This window comes from Pleurodeles waltl, chromosome 11 (genome assembly GCF_031143425.1).
Source record: "Pleurodeles waltl isolate 20211129_DDA chromosome 11, aPleWal1.hap1.20221129, whole genome shotgun sequence".
Classification (NCBI taxonomy): Eukaryota; Metazoa; Chordata; class Amphibia; order Caudata; family Salamandridae; genus Pleurodeles; species Pleurodeles waltl.
The window spans coordinates 7,259,723-7,274,567 of record NC_090450.1 but is presented as its reverse complement, the minus strand read 5'-3'; the positions used below and the strand labels follow the sequence as shown (position 1 = coordinate 7,274,567).

Sequence of the window (14,845 nt, the reverse complement as noted above, 5' to 3'; positions counted from 1 at the left end):
GGAGGAGTGAGAGGCTGAGGAGAGAGAGGCGAAGAGATGGTGTGATGGAGGAAGGAGGAGTGAGAGGCTGAGAGGAAAGAGGTGAAGAGATGGTCTGTGGAGGATAGAGGAGTGAGGGGCTGAGGTGAGACAGGTGAGGAGATGGTGTGGTGGAGGATGGAGGAGTGAGAGGCCCAGGAGAGACAGGTGAAGAGATGGTCTGAGGAGGATAGAGGTCTGAGCGGCTGAGGAGAGAGAAGTGAAGTGATGCTGTGGTGGAGGATAGAGGAGTGAGAGGCTGAGAAAAGAGTTAAGAAGAAATGGATTATGTGGTGGAGGGACGGAGGATTGAGTGACTGAGGAGAGACAGGTGAAGTGATGATGTGGTGGAGGATGGAGGAAAGAGAAAAGTGAAGAGGTGGTGTGTGAGAGATGGAGGAGTGAGAGACTGAGGAGAGAGAGAAGTGAAGTGATGCTGCAATGGAGGGACGGAGGTCTGAGAGGCTGATGAAAGAGAAGTGAAGAGATGCAATGATGGAGGGACGGAGGAGTGAGAGGCCGAGGAGAGAGAAGTGAAGTGATGCTGTGGTGGAGGGACGGAGGTCTGAGGAAGTGAAGAGATGCTGCGATGGAGAGACGGAGGTCTGAGAGGCTGAGGAGAGAGAAGTTAAGAGATGCTGCGATGGAGGGACGGAGGTCTGAGAGGCTGAGGAGAGAGAAGTGAAGAGATGCTGTGGTGGAGGGACGGAGGTCTGAGAAAGTGAAGAGATGCTGTAATGGAGGGACGGAGGAGTGAGAGGCCCAGGAGAGACAGGTGAAGAGATGGAGGAGTGAGAGGCTGAGGAGAGAGAGGTGAAGTGATGCTGTGGTGGAGGATGGAGGAGTGAACGGAGGGACGGAGGTCAGAGAGGCTGGGGAGAGAGAGAAGTGATGCTGCGATGGAGGGACGGAGGTCTGAGAGGCTGAGGAGAGAGAAGTGAAGAGATGCTGTGGTGCAGGGACGGAGGTCTGAGGAAGTGAAGAGATGCTGTGATGGAGGGACGGAGGAGTGAGAGGCGGAGGAGAGAGAAGTGAAGTGATGCTGTGGTGGAGGGACGGAGGAGTGAGAGGCCCAAGAGAGGCAGGTGAAGTGATGCTGTGATGGAGAGACGGAGCAGTGAGAGGCTGGGGAGAGAGAGAAGTGATGCTGTGGTGGAGGGACGGAGGTCTGAGAGGCCCAGGAGAGACAGGTGAAGAGATGGTGTGGTGGCGGATGGAGGAGTGAGAGGCTGAGGAGAGAGAGGTGAAGTGATGCTTTGGTGGAGGATGGAGGAGTGAAAGGCTGAGGAGAGAGAAGTGAAGTGATGCTGTGGTGGAGGGACGGAGGTCAGAGAGGCTGGGGAGAGAGAAGTGAAGAGATGCTGTGGTGGAGGGACGGAGCTCTGAGGAAGAGAAGAGATGCTGTGATGGAGGGACGGAGGAGTGAGAGGCGGAGGAGAGAGAAGTGAAGTGATGCTGTGGTGGAGGGACGGAGGAGTGAGAGGCCCAGGAGAGAGAGGTGAAGTGATGCTGTGGTGGAGGATGGAGGAGTGAAAGGCTGAGGAGAGAGAAGTGAAGTGATGCTGTGGTGGAGGGACGGAGGTCAGAGAGGCTGGGGAGAGAGAAGTGAAGTGATGCTGTGGTGGAGGGACGGAGGAGTGAGAGGCCCAGGAGAGACAGGTGAAGTGATGCTGTGATGGAGAGACGGAGCAGTGAGAGGCTGGGGAGAGAGAGAAGTGATGCTGCGATGGAGGGACGGAGGTCTGAGAGGCTGAGGAGAGAGAAGTGAAGAGATGCAGTGATGGAGGGACGGAGGTCTGAGGAAGTGAAGTGATGCTGTGATGGAGGGACGGAGCAGTGAGAGGCTGGGGAGAGAGAGAAGTGATGCTGTGGTGGAGGGACGGAGGTCTGAGAGGCCCAGGAGAGACAGGTGAAGAGATGGTGTGGTGGCGGATGGAGGAGTGAGAGGCTGAGGAGAGAGAGGTGAAGTGATGCTGTGGTGGAGGATGGAGGAGTGAAAGGCTGAGGAGAGAGAAGTGAAGTGATGCTGTGGTGGAGGATGGAGGAGTGAAAGGCTGAGGAGAGAGAAGTGAAGTGATGCTGTGGTGGAGGGGCGGAGGTCAGAGAGGCTGGGGAGAGAGAGAAGTGATGCTGCGATGGAGGAGCGCGGATGCCGCGAGGAGGGACGGGCCAGGCTGAGAGCACGAGCAGTGGAAAGTCTTCCGAAGTGATGTAAGGGGGCGGGGCTTGCAGCGCGGAGCCCCGGCTGGAGCCTATAAAAGGCCGGGAGGCGCTGGGGACCAGGGCTGAACTCTGAGCACAGCATCCCGGGACAGGTCGGACCAGCGGCTCATCAAGGTAAGGAGGGCTGGGGCATGCACTGGAAGACGCACCACTGCATTGTAAAGGTGCGGGGTGTGAGGCAGCACCTCTAGATGGAAAGGAAACAGGCACTGCAGACAGCACCTCTAGATGATAAGGAAACACGCACTGCAGGCAGCACCTCTCCAGTGTAAGGAGTCATGCACTGCAGGCAGCACCTCTAGATGATAAGGAAACACGCACTGCAGGCAGCACCTCTCCAGTGTAAGGAGACATGCACTGCAGGCAGCACCTCTAGATGGTAAGGAAACATGCACTGCAGGCAGCACCTCTAGATGGTAAGGAAACACGCACTGCAGGCAGCACCTCTAGATGGTAAGGAAACACGCACTGCAGGCAGCACCTCTAGATGGTAAGGAAACATGCACTGCAGGCAGCACCTCTCTAGTGTAAGGAGGCATGCACTGCAGGCAGCACCTCTAGATGGTAAGGAAACACGCACTGCAGGCAGCACCTCTAGATGGTAAGGAAACACGCACTGCAGGCAGCACCTCTCTAGTGTAAGGAGGCATGCACTGCAGGCAGCACCTCTAGATGGTAAGGAAACATGCACTGCAGGCAGCACCTCCAGATGGTAAGGAAACATGCATTGCAGGCAGCACCTCTAGATGGTAAGGAAACATGCACTGCAGGCAGCACCTCTCTAGTGTAAGGAGGCATACACTGCAGGCAGCACCTCTAGATGGTAAGGAAACATGCACTGCAGGCAGCACCTCTAGATGGTAAGGAAACACGCACTGCAGGCAGCACCTCTAGATGGTAAGGAAACACGCACTGCAGGCAGCACCTCTAGATGGTAAGGAAACATGCACTGCAGGCAGCACCTCTCTAGTGTAAGGAGAGATGCACTGCAGGCAGCACCTCTAGATGGTAAGGAAACATGCACTGCAGGCAGCACCTCTAGATGGTAAGGAAACACGCACTGAAGGCAGCACCTCTAGATGGTAAGGAAACACGCACTGCAGGCAGCACCTCTAGATGGTAAGGAAACATGCACTGCAGGCAGCACCTCTCTAGTGTAAGGAGAGATGCACTGCAGGCAGCACCTCTAGATGGTAAGGAAACAGGCACTGCAGGCAGCACCTCTAGATGGTAAGGAAACACGCACTGCAGGCAGCACCTCTAGATGGTAAGGAAACATGCACTGCAGGCAGCACCTCTCTAGTGTAAGGAGAGATGCACTGCAGGCAGCACCTCTAGATGGTAAGGAAACAGGCACTGCAGGCGGTACCTCTAGATGGTAAGGAAACACGCACTGCAGGCAGCACCTCTAGATGGTAAGGAAACATGCACTGCAGGCAGCACCTCTCTAGTGTAAGGAGAGATGCACTGCAGGCAGCACCTCTAGATGGTAAGGAAACAGGCACTGCAGGCGGTACCTCTAGATGATAAGGAGACATGCACTGCAGGCAGCACCTCTCCAGTGTAAGGAGAGATGCACTGCAGGCAGCACCTCTAGATAGTAAGGAGACGTGCACTGCAGGCAGCACCTCTCCAGTGTAAGGAAACATGCACTGCAGGCATCACCTCTCCAGTGTAAGGAAACATGCACTGCAGGCAGCACCTCTCCGGTGTAAGGAGAGATGCACTGCAGGCAGCACCTCTCCAGTGTGAGGAAACATGCACTGCAGGCAGCACCTCTCCGGTGTAAGGAGAGATGCACTGCAGGCAGCACCTCTAGATGGTAAGGAAACAGGCACTGCAGACAGCACCTCTAGATGGTCAGGAAACACGCACTGCAGGCAGCACCTCTCCAGTGTAAGGAGGGATACACTGCAGGCAGCACCTCTAGATGGTAAGGAAACATGCACTGCAGGCAGCACCTCTCCAGTGTAAGGAGACATACAATGCAGACAGCACCTCTCCAGGGTAAGGAGACATGCACTGCAGGCAGCACCTCTAGATGGTAAGGAAACAGGCACTGCAGGCGGTACATCTCCAAGGTAAGGAGACATGCACTGCAGGCAGCACCTCTCCAGGGTAAGGAGACATGCACTGCAGGCAGCACCTCTAGATGGTAAGGAAACAGGCACTGCAGGCGGTACATCTCCAAGGTAAGGAGACATGCACTGCAGGCAGCACCTCTAGATGGTAAGGAAACATGCACTGCAGGCAGCACCTCTCCAGTGTAAGGAGAGATGCACTGCAGGCAGCACCTCTAGATGGTAAGGAAACATGCACTGCAGGCAGCACCTCTCCAGTGTTAGGAAACATGCACTGCAGGCAGCACCTCTAGATGGTAAGGAAACATGCACTGCAGGCAGCACCTCTCCAAGGTAAGGAGACATGCAGTGCAGGCAGCACTTCTCCAGTGTAAAGAAACATGCACTGCAGGCAGCACCTCTAGATGGTAAGGAAACAGGCACTGCAGGCAGCACCTCTAGATGGTAAGGAAACAGGCACTGCAGGCGGCACCTCCCCAGGGTAAAGAAACATGCACTGCAGGCAGCACCTCTAGATGGTAAGGAAACAGGCACTGCAGACAACAGCTCTAGATGGTAAGGAAACATGCACTGCAGGCATCACCTCTCCAGTGTAAGGAGTCATGCACTGCAGACAGCACCTCTAGATGGTAAGGAGACATGCACTGCAGGCAGCACCTCTAGATGGTAAGGAGACATGCACTGTGGGCAGCAACCCTAGATGGTAAGGAAACAGGCACTGCAGGCAGCACTCTACGTGGTAAGGAGAGATGCACTGCAGGCAGCATCTCTAGATCGTAAGGCCAGATGCACTGCAGGCAGCCCCTCCTCATAGTAAAGCGACATGCACTGCAGGCAGCACCTCTCCATAGTAAGGGGACAAGCACTGCAGGCAGCATCCCTCCAGGGCAGGGAGACATGCACTGCAGGCAACAGCTCTCCAAGGTAAGGAGTCATGCACTGCAAGCAGCACCTCTCCATAGTAAGGAAACATGCACTGCAGGCAGCATCCCTCCAGGCAAAGGAGACATGCACTGCGGGCAGCACCTCTTGACGGTAAGAAGACATGCACTGCAGACAGCATGTCTCCATTATAGGGAGACGCTCAGTGAAGGGAGCACCTCTACGGCATAAGGAGACGTGCTTTGCAAGCAGCGTATCTCCATGGTAAGGAAACATGCAGTGCAGGCAGCACCTCTCCATGTTAAGGAGACATGCACTGCAGGCAGCACCTCTCCATGTTAAGGAGACATGCACTGCAGGCAGCGCCTCTCCAGTATGAGGAGGCATGCACTGCAGACAGCACCTCTCCAGGGTAAGGAGGCCTGGGGCAGGGCATGCAGTGCAGACAGCACCTCTCCAGGGTAAGGAGGCCTGGGGCAGGGCATGCAGTGCAGACAGCACCTCTCCAGTGTAAGGAGGCTGGGGGCGGGGCATGCACTGCAGACTGCACCTCTCCAGGGTAAGGAGGCATGCACTGCAGGCAGCATCTCTCCAGGGTAAGGAGGCATGCACTGCAGACATCACCTCTCCAGGGTAAGGAGGCATGCACTGCATGCAGCATCTCTCCAGGGTAAGGCGACATGCACTGCAGGCAGTAACTCTCCAATGTAAAGAGACATGCACCGCAGGTAGTGCCTCTTATTGGTAAGGAGACATGCACTGCAGGCAGCTCCTCTCCTTAGTAAGGAGACATGCACTAAAAGTAGCACCTCTCCACGGAACGGAGACATGCACTGCAGGCAGAAGTTCTCCATAGTAAGGAGACAGGCACTGCAGGCGGCAACTCCCCAGGGTAAGGAGACAGGCACTGCAGACAGCACCTCTCCAGGGTAAGGAGGCTGGTGGCGGGGCATGCAGTGCAGACAGCACCTCTCCAGTGTAAGGAGGCTTGGGGCGGGGCATGCACTGCAGGCAGCACCTCTCCAGGGTAAGGAGACATGCACTGCAGACAGCACCTCTCCAGGGTAAGGAGGCCGGGGGCGGGGCATGCACTGCAGACAGCTCCTCTCCAGTGTAAGGAGGCCGGGGGGGGGGCATGCACTGCAGACATCACCTCTCCAGGGTAAGGAGGCCGGGGGCGGGGCATGCACTGCAGACAGCACCTCTCCAGTGTAAGGAGGCTGGGGGCGGGGCATGCACTGCAGACTGCACCTCTCCAGGGTAAGGAGGCCGGGGGCAGGGCATGCAGTGCAGACAGCACCTCTCCAGTGTAAGGAGGCTGGGGGCGGGGCATGCACTGCAGACAGCACCTCTCCAGGGTAAGGAGGCCGGGGGCGGGGCATGCAGTGCAGACAGCACCTCTCCAGTGTAAGGAGGCCGGGGGCGGGGCATGCACTGCAGACAGCTCCTCTCCAGTGTAAAGATGCGGTGGGCATGCGTCCACTCTGCACTCTGACCCACCAATGGCAGGCAGCCCCGTAAACCCCATTTCAAGAGTGAGATTACCTAACATCGTTCATCTAGATAGCGCCACGAAAATGACTGCAGCGCCTGGTCACTTCCAGCATATACAGGATAGCACCGTTGTATGTAGCGCTTACTATTTGAAAATGTGCTGTTTGCAAGCGCTCCCAGTGTTCTCACAAACTACCTTGCCTCTAGGCGCTGTGACAAACACATGCAACACCTTCTCAAATCGTTGTAAAATAACATTTGTATAACGCGCCCCGCTGTCCCTGTGGGAGACAACTGCCGCCGGACTGGACGATTTCCAGCTCCTAAACCTGAGTCAGTAATTGGAGACTTCCTTTCTTAATGAGCAGGTCCCGGCTGCAGGAGAGCAGCGGAGCGCCTGAGGCGCACAGTGCCTCGAGACAGCCCACGCACGCACAGGAGCGCTACACCAGAGGAATGCGGCATCTTAATGCAGGGAACTTGTGCAGGGTGTTTGCTACCCGTCCTTGTCTGCGCTTTCGTCTTCGTTGAGATTAGTTTTTTTTTTTTTTTTTTTTGCTAAGTAAATGCTGAGCTCGCAGTTGCAACAATGACATGGAGGGGAGAGGGGGGGACAGTGCGTTTTTCTTCTTAATCCCTGCATCCAGTAATACATTAGTAGAGCGGGAGAGAGACAGATAAACTATCATTGACGGTCTGTAATATATGGTGATTTCTGTAGCGCTGCGCATGCACAACCGGTGTCCAAGCGCTAGAAATGACTATTCGTAAAACCTCATCCCATGAGACGCGAGGAATGCTAGCGAGAGCAGGCAGTGGGTCAGGTCAGACACCCGAGACAACAAACCTCCTGCAGGTAAAACCAGCCGAAAGTCTCGTTAAATAAACGAGTTTCCAAAAGTTTAGGGTTGACTTTTTCTGTCTTTCCTACGGCGCCTCTGGACCCCCAGCACGTGCGTGTGTTTTGTTATATTGATTTGTATAGAGTAGTAATCACCCGAGGGGTTTCCAGGCGCTTGGGCAGCGGGTAGATGTGTAAATGTTTGTGTGTGGGGATGTTTACAGGGTACCCGCGCGTCCGGGCACCGGACTCCCCGCCAGTCACCCCAGAACTGCCTCAGCGGGCCTCCTTCTCCTAATGAACCGCGTTCACCTTGTGAAGTGGTTGTGCGGTAGAGCGGCTGTGCCTGGAGTCAGGATATGCACCAGGAGGAGCTATAAGCACCCTGGCACCAGACCAAACACTCGAGGCTACATCCCCGACGGGTGCAGGTGAGCGCGTGATGTGGGCCATGGGGCACCAGTGGCCCCGAGGTGGCTCCCGGGGGGAGGGGGGACGGGCAGCAGGGGCGTCAAACTGGGCCCCAAACATTGCGCCTCCTTCTGGAGGTGACGGGTTCATGCAGGTGCCTTGAGCACTGAAGTGCACGTGTTATACGAACCATACGTGTTCCTATTGGTTATTTGTGGTCGTCCTGCGTGCAGCGCTCCACTGCTTTAAGGAGCTAGAAAATCCCTGCAGCATTCATTGTGTCCAGTGAAGCAGTGGGGGGACCCTACAGGTCTGAACGCTGCGTTCGTCAGGTCTCCCGAAGTCTACGCGGGTACTGATGTGCGATGCTGCGGAGTATCTGTCTCCACAACTTGACAAAGGCCTTTGGAAAAGTTTATAAACATCGTCAATTTGAAAGTGTCACGGCCTCCCACCTTTCATTAAAGATCGTGTAACTTTACAAACTTTCCGAACATGCAGAGAAAAAAAGTGCACATACATTGCATTTGGCAAAGAAAACACTGGCATGGTAACATTGCAGAGCATTAAAAAAAATATGTTTTTTTTTTTTTATTTTAACTAGATTTTCTTAGGCTGAAACATATGTTGCAATTTTGTTTAAATGGTGTCACACTTAAGGCAACAACTTCCAACAGGTGGACCCAAACTAAGGATATAATGGGATTTAGGTTTTGGCAGGTGGGATATCATCAACGTTGTGACTGAGTAACTCGTCCATAAATATATAAATCATGCCCTTAGTGCAGAAATGTTGCGGTCTTCGGGAAGTTCAAGAATCAGGACCTCCTTTGCAAAAGTTTCTGTGTTTAAAAAATGCTCATTCCTAGTCAAGTTCGAGGCACTCTTGGGCTTTCTGAGGTAGGCTCAGTTCCAGGAGATTATGGGCCTGATTACAACCTTGTCGGATGGGCTACTGTGCCAGAAACATGACGGATATCACACCTGCCGTATTACAGGTTAGATATATATCCTGTGGAACTTGTAAAACGGAGGGTGGATATCCATCACGATTGTGACAGGGTAGCCCATCTGCCAAGGTCGTAATCAGGCCTATATCTGGATGGTCCAAGGGTGTGTTCGGTTGGGCCAATGTGTACCCGATTTTTGGCAATTCTAGGAGTAGCCTACAAATGCTAGATTAACATTACATTTTCATCCAAAGAGTCACACATAATAGGTGGACCGTTATTTGAGAGTAAAATCTGAGTTCTATACTCATTAGGACAAATCCTCATACCTTCCAGCAGGCCGGGCTTCCATAAAAGCACCTCGATTCTTAGCAGATTGTAAAACTAGTTCAAATTTAAGGAGGCCCATGTAACCACAACCAACTCTTTGCATCTTTGCGCTATAATTCCTGCCTATTGCCCTGAGGACAGCGCATAAATCGTAACAGTTCCTGTTTGCGCCCAGTGCACCTGTTTAGAGGTGAGAAGTGATGCACACACGGACACTGCTCCCTTTCTGTAATACAAGTCCTGTCCTTTGAAAACTCTCTTACAAACTCATCCATAAATAAGTTTGCTTATGAGCTCCATCTCACGCGCTTAACTAGTTAAATTCTGTTCCCGCACATTTTGTCACAGACAGGTGTGAGGTCAGGAGATGGTGTTGAAAAGGTGCGTTCACAGGCAGCAATGGCAGTCCCTATAACAACTGCCATACATACATTTCACCAAGTGCTGGGAAGGCGTAATCATGTACCATTGTAGAAATGGTGCCAACATCCGCACGAGTGTAGCTCCTTGAGCAGAGGGGAGATGTGTGTCTTCAGGGTGTGGAAGAGGAGGTGGTGACAGCACTGACTTAGGCTGTCATCTCGAGTTTTCAGTCGGAGACGATCCCGAGGTTTTGGCAGGGGTGATTATGGGGGTGATTATGGGGGTCCTAGCTCTGTTGGCCACCAGTGAAGTTGCACAGAGACGAGCTCTCCCTAAAGATCACAGCTTCAGTCTTCTCAGTGTTTAATTTCAGTCAGTTGGATTTCATTCAGTATTCACTGGTCATTTAATATATATGTTCTAGGCAGATTCAGGAAAGTAGAGAGAAGCAATGAGAGCTTTTGTGGCGTGCAGTTTTTGAAGCAGTTTGAGTGCGTATTGTATGTGTGCGCGTACCAGGTGTGCTTTTCTGTAAGTGTGACAGTCATTCAGGTGTAGGTGCTTTTTGTGTCCAGCTTTCATTTGAGCCTCATATTAGTGTGCTTATGTGTTCTGTGTATTGTTGTAAACATGGTGTTTATGCAGGTGGTGGGTGCTTGCGGGGGGTGTGTTGTGCGCTCATTAAACAATGGATGGGTGTGCAAAATGATACTGATAAAATTAACAAAATAATGTATTTGAGGCAGGCAGATAGCAGGTATTTTCTGAATGTGAATATGAAGCAGCTTTGAGTCCTCAAGGTTGAGGGACCAGGCGCCTGCAGGTTCTGTGCATGAACCTTCTCAAGCCCAGGGCTATGCGGCAAAATGTAAAAAGCAAACAAACACTATTTAGGAAATGTGACCAAGCAGAACAGATGAAACTTTGTCTTAAAAACTGCACATAGTTGGTTTTAACAAAAGCTGTATAAATAATGTGTTGCAATGTGCGCAGACACTATCGATTCACCTGACAATCACACTTTGTTTCTGGCAAAGCTTTAGCAATATCCGCTTAAAATGTTCCTGTGGAATGAGTTATTTCGTTTGGAAGTATGTTTGAATAATTTGCCACCGATCGTGCCCCGTGCCACACCGCATAGCTCTTAGAAGCTTTCTATTGAACTGAATTCTGATCCGCACCACTACTAGGACATGTGAAGGGTAAGATCACTATAAACAGGATCCCTAAAATGATGTGGCCGAGAGGAAATTGTGCAGAAAGGAAAGACAAATAATGCAGAGGAATGAGGCCCATTTTGGGAGAGTGTTGCCTCTTTACTTTGTTATCAGTCTCGGGCATAGGTTGCACCCTCAGTAGGGCAGGTTTACCACCCAGGTGTAGCGATAACCAACAGAACGGTGACCCGTCAGCCTCCGCAAGGGCTTCCACCTGTGCTGCATGTAGCAGTATTTTCAGAAATTTAGATCCATTTGAGCTAGAAACATTTTTAAAAAATCTGCAAATTTTACAAGAGAGAGTGGATTATATGGCTAACGAGGAAAATCTAGGGTTATGCGGAAAAAAACATAGCCACAAAATTGCATACTTCCAGTGCCCCCGACTAGAACCTGGCAATCTAGAGTGTTCTGTAAGAAGATATCAGAATATGAAATGCACAGGTTTGTGGCCCTGCCACACTGGTGAGAATACATTCAGCCAGCAGGATTTCTTACTTGAATTAACAAGGTTATTTACTTTCGCACAACATCTGGCAGAGAACAGACAGACGCACATATCCCAGTTGGCATTGTAATTCCACATCATGGCTGCTCATCCACTGATGCATGAACTGCCACGGTCTCTAGAGTGTAATAATGCCCTGTTCTACAGTATACTAGTGTGTGCATCCCATGCACACTAAACTACATCACACTCCCAGACCCCCCCACACAGAAACAGCCATGAGTGAGGTCAGGAAGGCCAGTCATAGCCCTGAGCCCTGGTGCCACTGCACCTGCTTCATCACTGACAGGTAAACCCCTGTCCCTTGTTCCCCAACACATCCCGCCCCAGTGAAGCTTGCCTCAGACATGAGTTAGGGCTGCCACAGGGCTGTTTTCTTTTTTTACCAGCCTGACCAGTACCATCTACAGATGGTATTTTTTCTCTATCTGAATGCATGGGTAAAACAGCTATTATTTACACAATGACCTATAAAATGTATTCTCGAGGTTCCTTGGTGAGGCCTGACTGATAACTAAGGTAAGCAAAGTGAAAAAAATCACAGCATTTAGGCGTGGACATTGTCGAAGCACTCAAAGGGGGCTTTCTCCATGACTTCTTCTGTGGTGACTGGGAGGGCCAAAAGTCATGCTTGGGTGGCCCGCCTCACCGCTAGAACCAGGCCTGGGTGGGCAGCTAGGGCCCGCCTCACCCGCTAGACCCAGGCCTGGGTGGGCAGCTAGGGCCCGCCTCACCCGCTAGAACCAGGCCTGGGTGGGCAGCTAGGGCCCGCCTCACCCGCTAGAACCAGGCCTGGGTGGGCAGCTAGGGCCCGCCCCACCCGCTAGACCCAGGCCTGCTCTGAAGTCACAGTGACTGTCATCTTTCATGACGTCACAGAGAGAGGTGTGACATGAAAAGAACACGAAGCATGGACTTGCGCTGTAATGGGCCATCACTGCCATGTTTTGTCATTTATATTCAAGCAGGGAGTGTGTGTCACCAGGGAAGGGACTCCAAACACTCTTCAAAACCCACACTTCTAATACTCACACGTGGGTACTTTTTCAAGGTAGTAACGCCTGCCTGACCAAAATAGTATGGCATCATGTATTTAATTGCATTTTTAAAACAGTAACAGAACTTCGTTTCAATGTTTAAACAAGTGTACACATATTTAAATATTGCCCATTTAATAAAACAATTGTGAAAAATTTGTAGAGGGGCCCCGTATTTTTTCCCCCTGGAGGGGCACAACAAAAAATACTTTGAAGACCACTTCCCTAAGCCCATTGTAAAGTAACAAAACGTCTGTCAACAGAAGGTGCATGTGCTGTTTTAGGCACCACCAAAAACTAAGAGAACATGTGAAACTGATATGATTGTTGCACAAGCCTCCATTAACGTCAGATTTCATTTAACAAAATTCCTTTTTACAAAGTTTAACCAGGCATGGGCAACATTTCTGTTACACCAGCGTAGTTTTGTGTAATTTTTTAAATAACGTATTACGCTTGTTACTCGAAATTCCTGATATTATTCCATTAAAGCATGTGGCTTAATGATTCTGCTGTTGTGGCAACATTGTAACCCTGGGGCAGTGTGGAGGGCCTGTTAGTGAGCGGGAGCTGTTCCCAGCTCTTGTTTTTTTGTTGTTTTTTTGCGGGAAGAGAGATGTCACATCTTAAGTGGACACGAGGCCGTATTTAGCCTTCATATGTATCGCTAAGGTTGAGATTTGCCTTCTGGGCATTCCAGTTGCTTCCATGCTAATTCATGGAATGATGGAATCATTTTGGGAATTTCACATAAGAAGTGTAATGTATAATTAGCTATTTATATCAGTGTGATAGAAATGTGCCTGGTTTGGAGAAAAGATGGCGTGCGGGGGTCACTCCCTCTACAAATAAACACAAAAACACCCTCCTTTATTCAACATGATCCATATGAGGAGGGGGGGAGTAAACCGCACCCCCACACAGGCAACAGCATCGACGTTCCAAAACTTTATTTTAGTATTCAGATATTTGTGATATCTCTATAATACATGGAAATAATGTCAACCCTACCGTTTTTTAAAACATGTTTTTACCACTGGTTTTGTTATCTTCATTTTTGAAGGGGACATGGGTCCATACACCCATCTTTTTTTTATTGTTTATAAACAACAGATAATGTAACCTGTGCCCTCACTCACCACAGTCAGCAGTACTCACTGCAGAGAATAAAGGCAGGTTTCTAATTCTAAAGGATGTAGTTGAACTTGAGGACACTTCCCGGATGGCCAGCGCTCGAGCAGTTTATGAATGAGGTGCCCTGGAGTGAAAGCGCTTCCAGGTCATTACAGCAGCCTCTGTGCAGAGTGGCAGACCCTCCAGCCGGGGGCTCTCCGGCTGCGAGTCATCAGCGCCGACCCCCGACCCCTCAGGGGGTCACAGCACGCCTTGCACACTTATGGGAAAACGCATCACGTACACCGCTTTTGGAGGGAAATCCCACTGGATTGGAAGCAATTTAAAAATTGTGGTTTTCCATCGCTGGGAGCAGAATCTTTCTGAACTTTTTGAACTGCTTAAGAAAAGCAGAGCGACGCGATTGTGTGCAAGTGTTGGGCTCACCCAAGGCATGTGGGAGGAAAGATGTATTTTATTTTGTGGAAAATGTACAAATCTTTGTTGTAAAACTGCAAAAAAAAGGTTCGCCAAATTTAGAGATAGACATCTTTGAAGAAAATGTACTTTCTTGTGCTGAAAATATACATTCTTGCTTGTGAGTCTGTTGTGTTGCTGTAAATTTAAAAGATAGGAATAATAGTAATATTATGTATAGCAGATGAACATTGCTAGTTGAAAGTAAATTCAGAGTTTTCTAAAGTTGAGAGAGACTTTAACCACTATTTTTTTTAGTTCCAACACACCATATAGTGTATTGACGTAATTAGCGAAATCAACCACAGACTTTGTACATTTTCCTTGGCATTACACAGTCGTAATTGAAGGCGTCTTTGGCCACTAAAGAGGGCCCTCGTTGCGGAAGGATTTTGCCCTTACAAGAGAATGTTCTTATAGACCTAAAAAAACTAAAATACCTTATTTTCTGCCTTTGAACGGTCTTAAGAGCCTGTCGCACTAGTGAACAGTAGTAAATCAGAGCTACATGTCCTGTCTTAAGACCATCTTTACCTCTAAAGCATAGGAAAGCTTGGATAGCTACCCTTTCAATAATTCAGACCAGTGATTCCCAACCTGTGGTCGGGGGACCCCTGGGGGTCCGGAAAGCCTCCTCAGGGGGTCCGCGACTGCTTAGAAAATTACACAGTATTAACAGATTAGGGCCCCAGCTTTTTGGAATAACTTAGCGGGGGGTCCCTGGACTCCAATAATGATTCAGTGGTGGTCCCTGGGTTCCAGTAATCATAAAGTGGGGGTCCACAGAAGTCAAAAGGTTGGGAACCACTGATTCAGACGATTAAATCACGAGGTTCTGGACTTATTCTGAACTCTGAGCCTGATATTGATCAAAATGAGAAAACCAAAATATTTCCTTTC

General features: G+C 50.5%; 1 protein-coding gene across 1 annotated transcript in view; it reads left to right on the top strand.

Moving 5' to 3' along the window:
• Positions 1-2,314: 2,314 nt before the first annotated feature.
• The window catches only part of OSTN (osteocrin), a 218,751-nt gene continuing 206,220 nt past the window's right edge, over positions 2,315-14,845 (top strand). The window contains exon 1 of the mRNA XM_069212778.1: positions 2,315-2,355. The gene's annotated coding sequence lies outside the window, so the exon portion shown is untranslated. The remainder of the gene's footprint in view (positions 2,356-14,845) is intronic.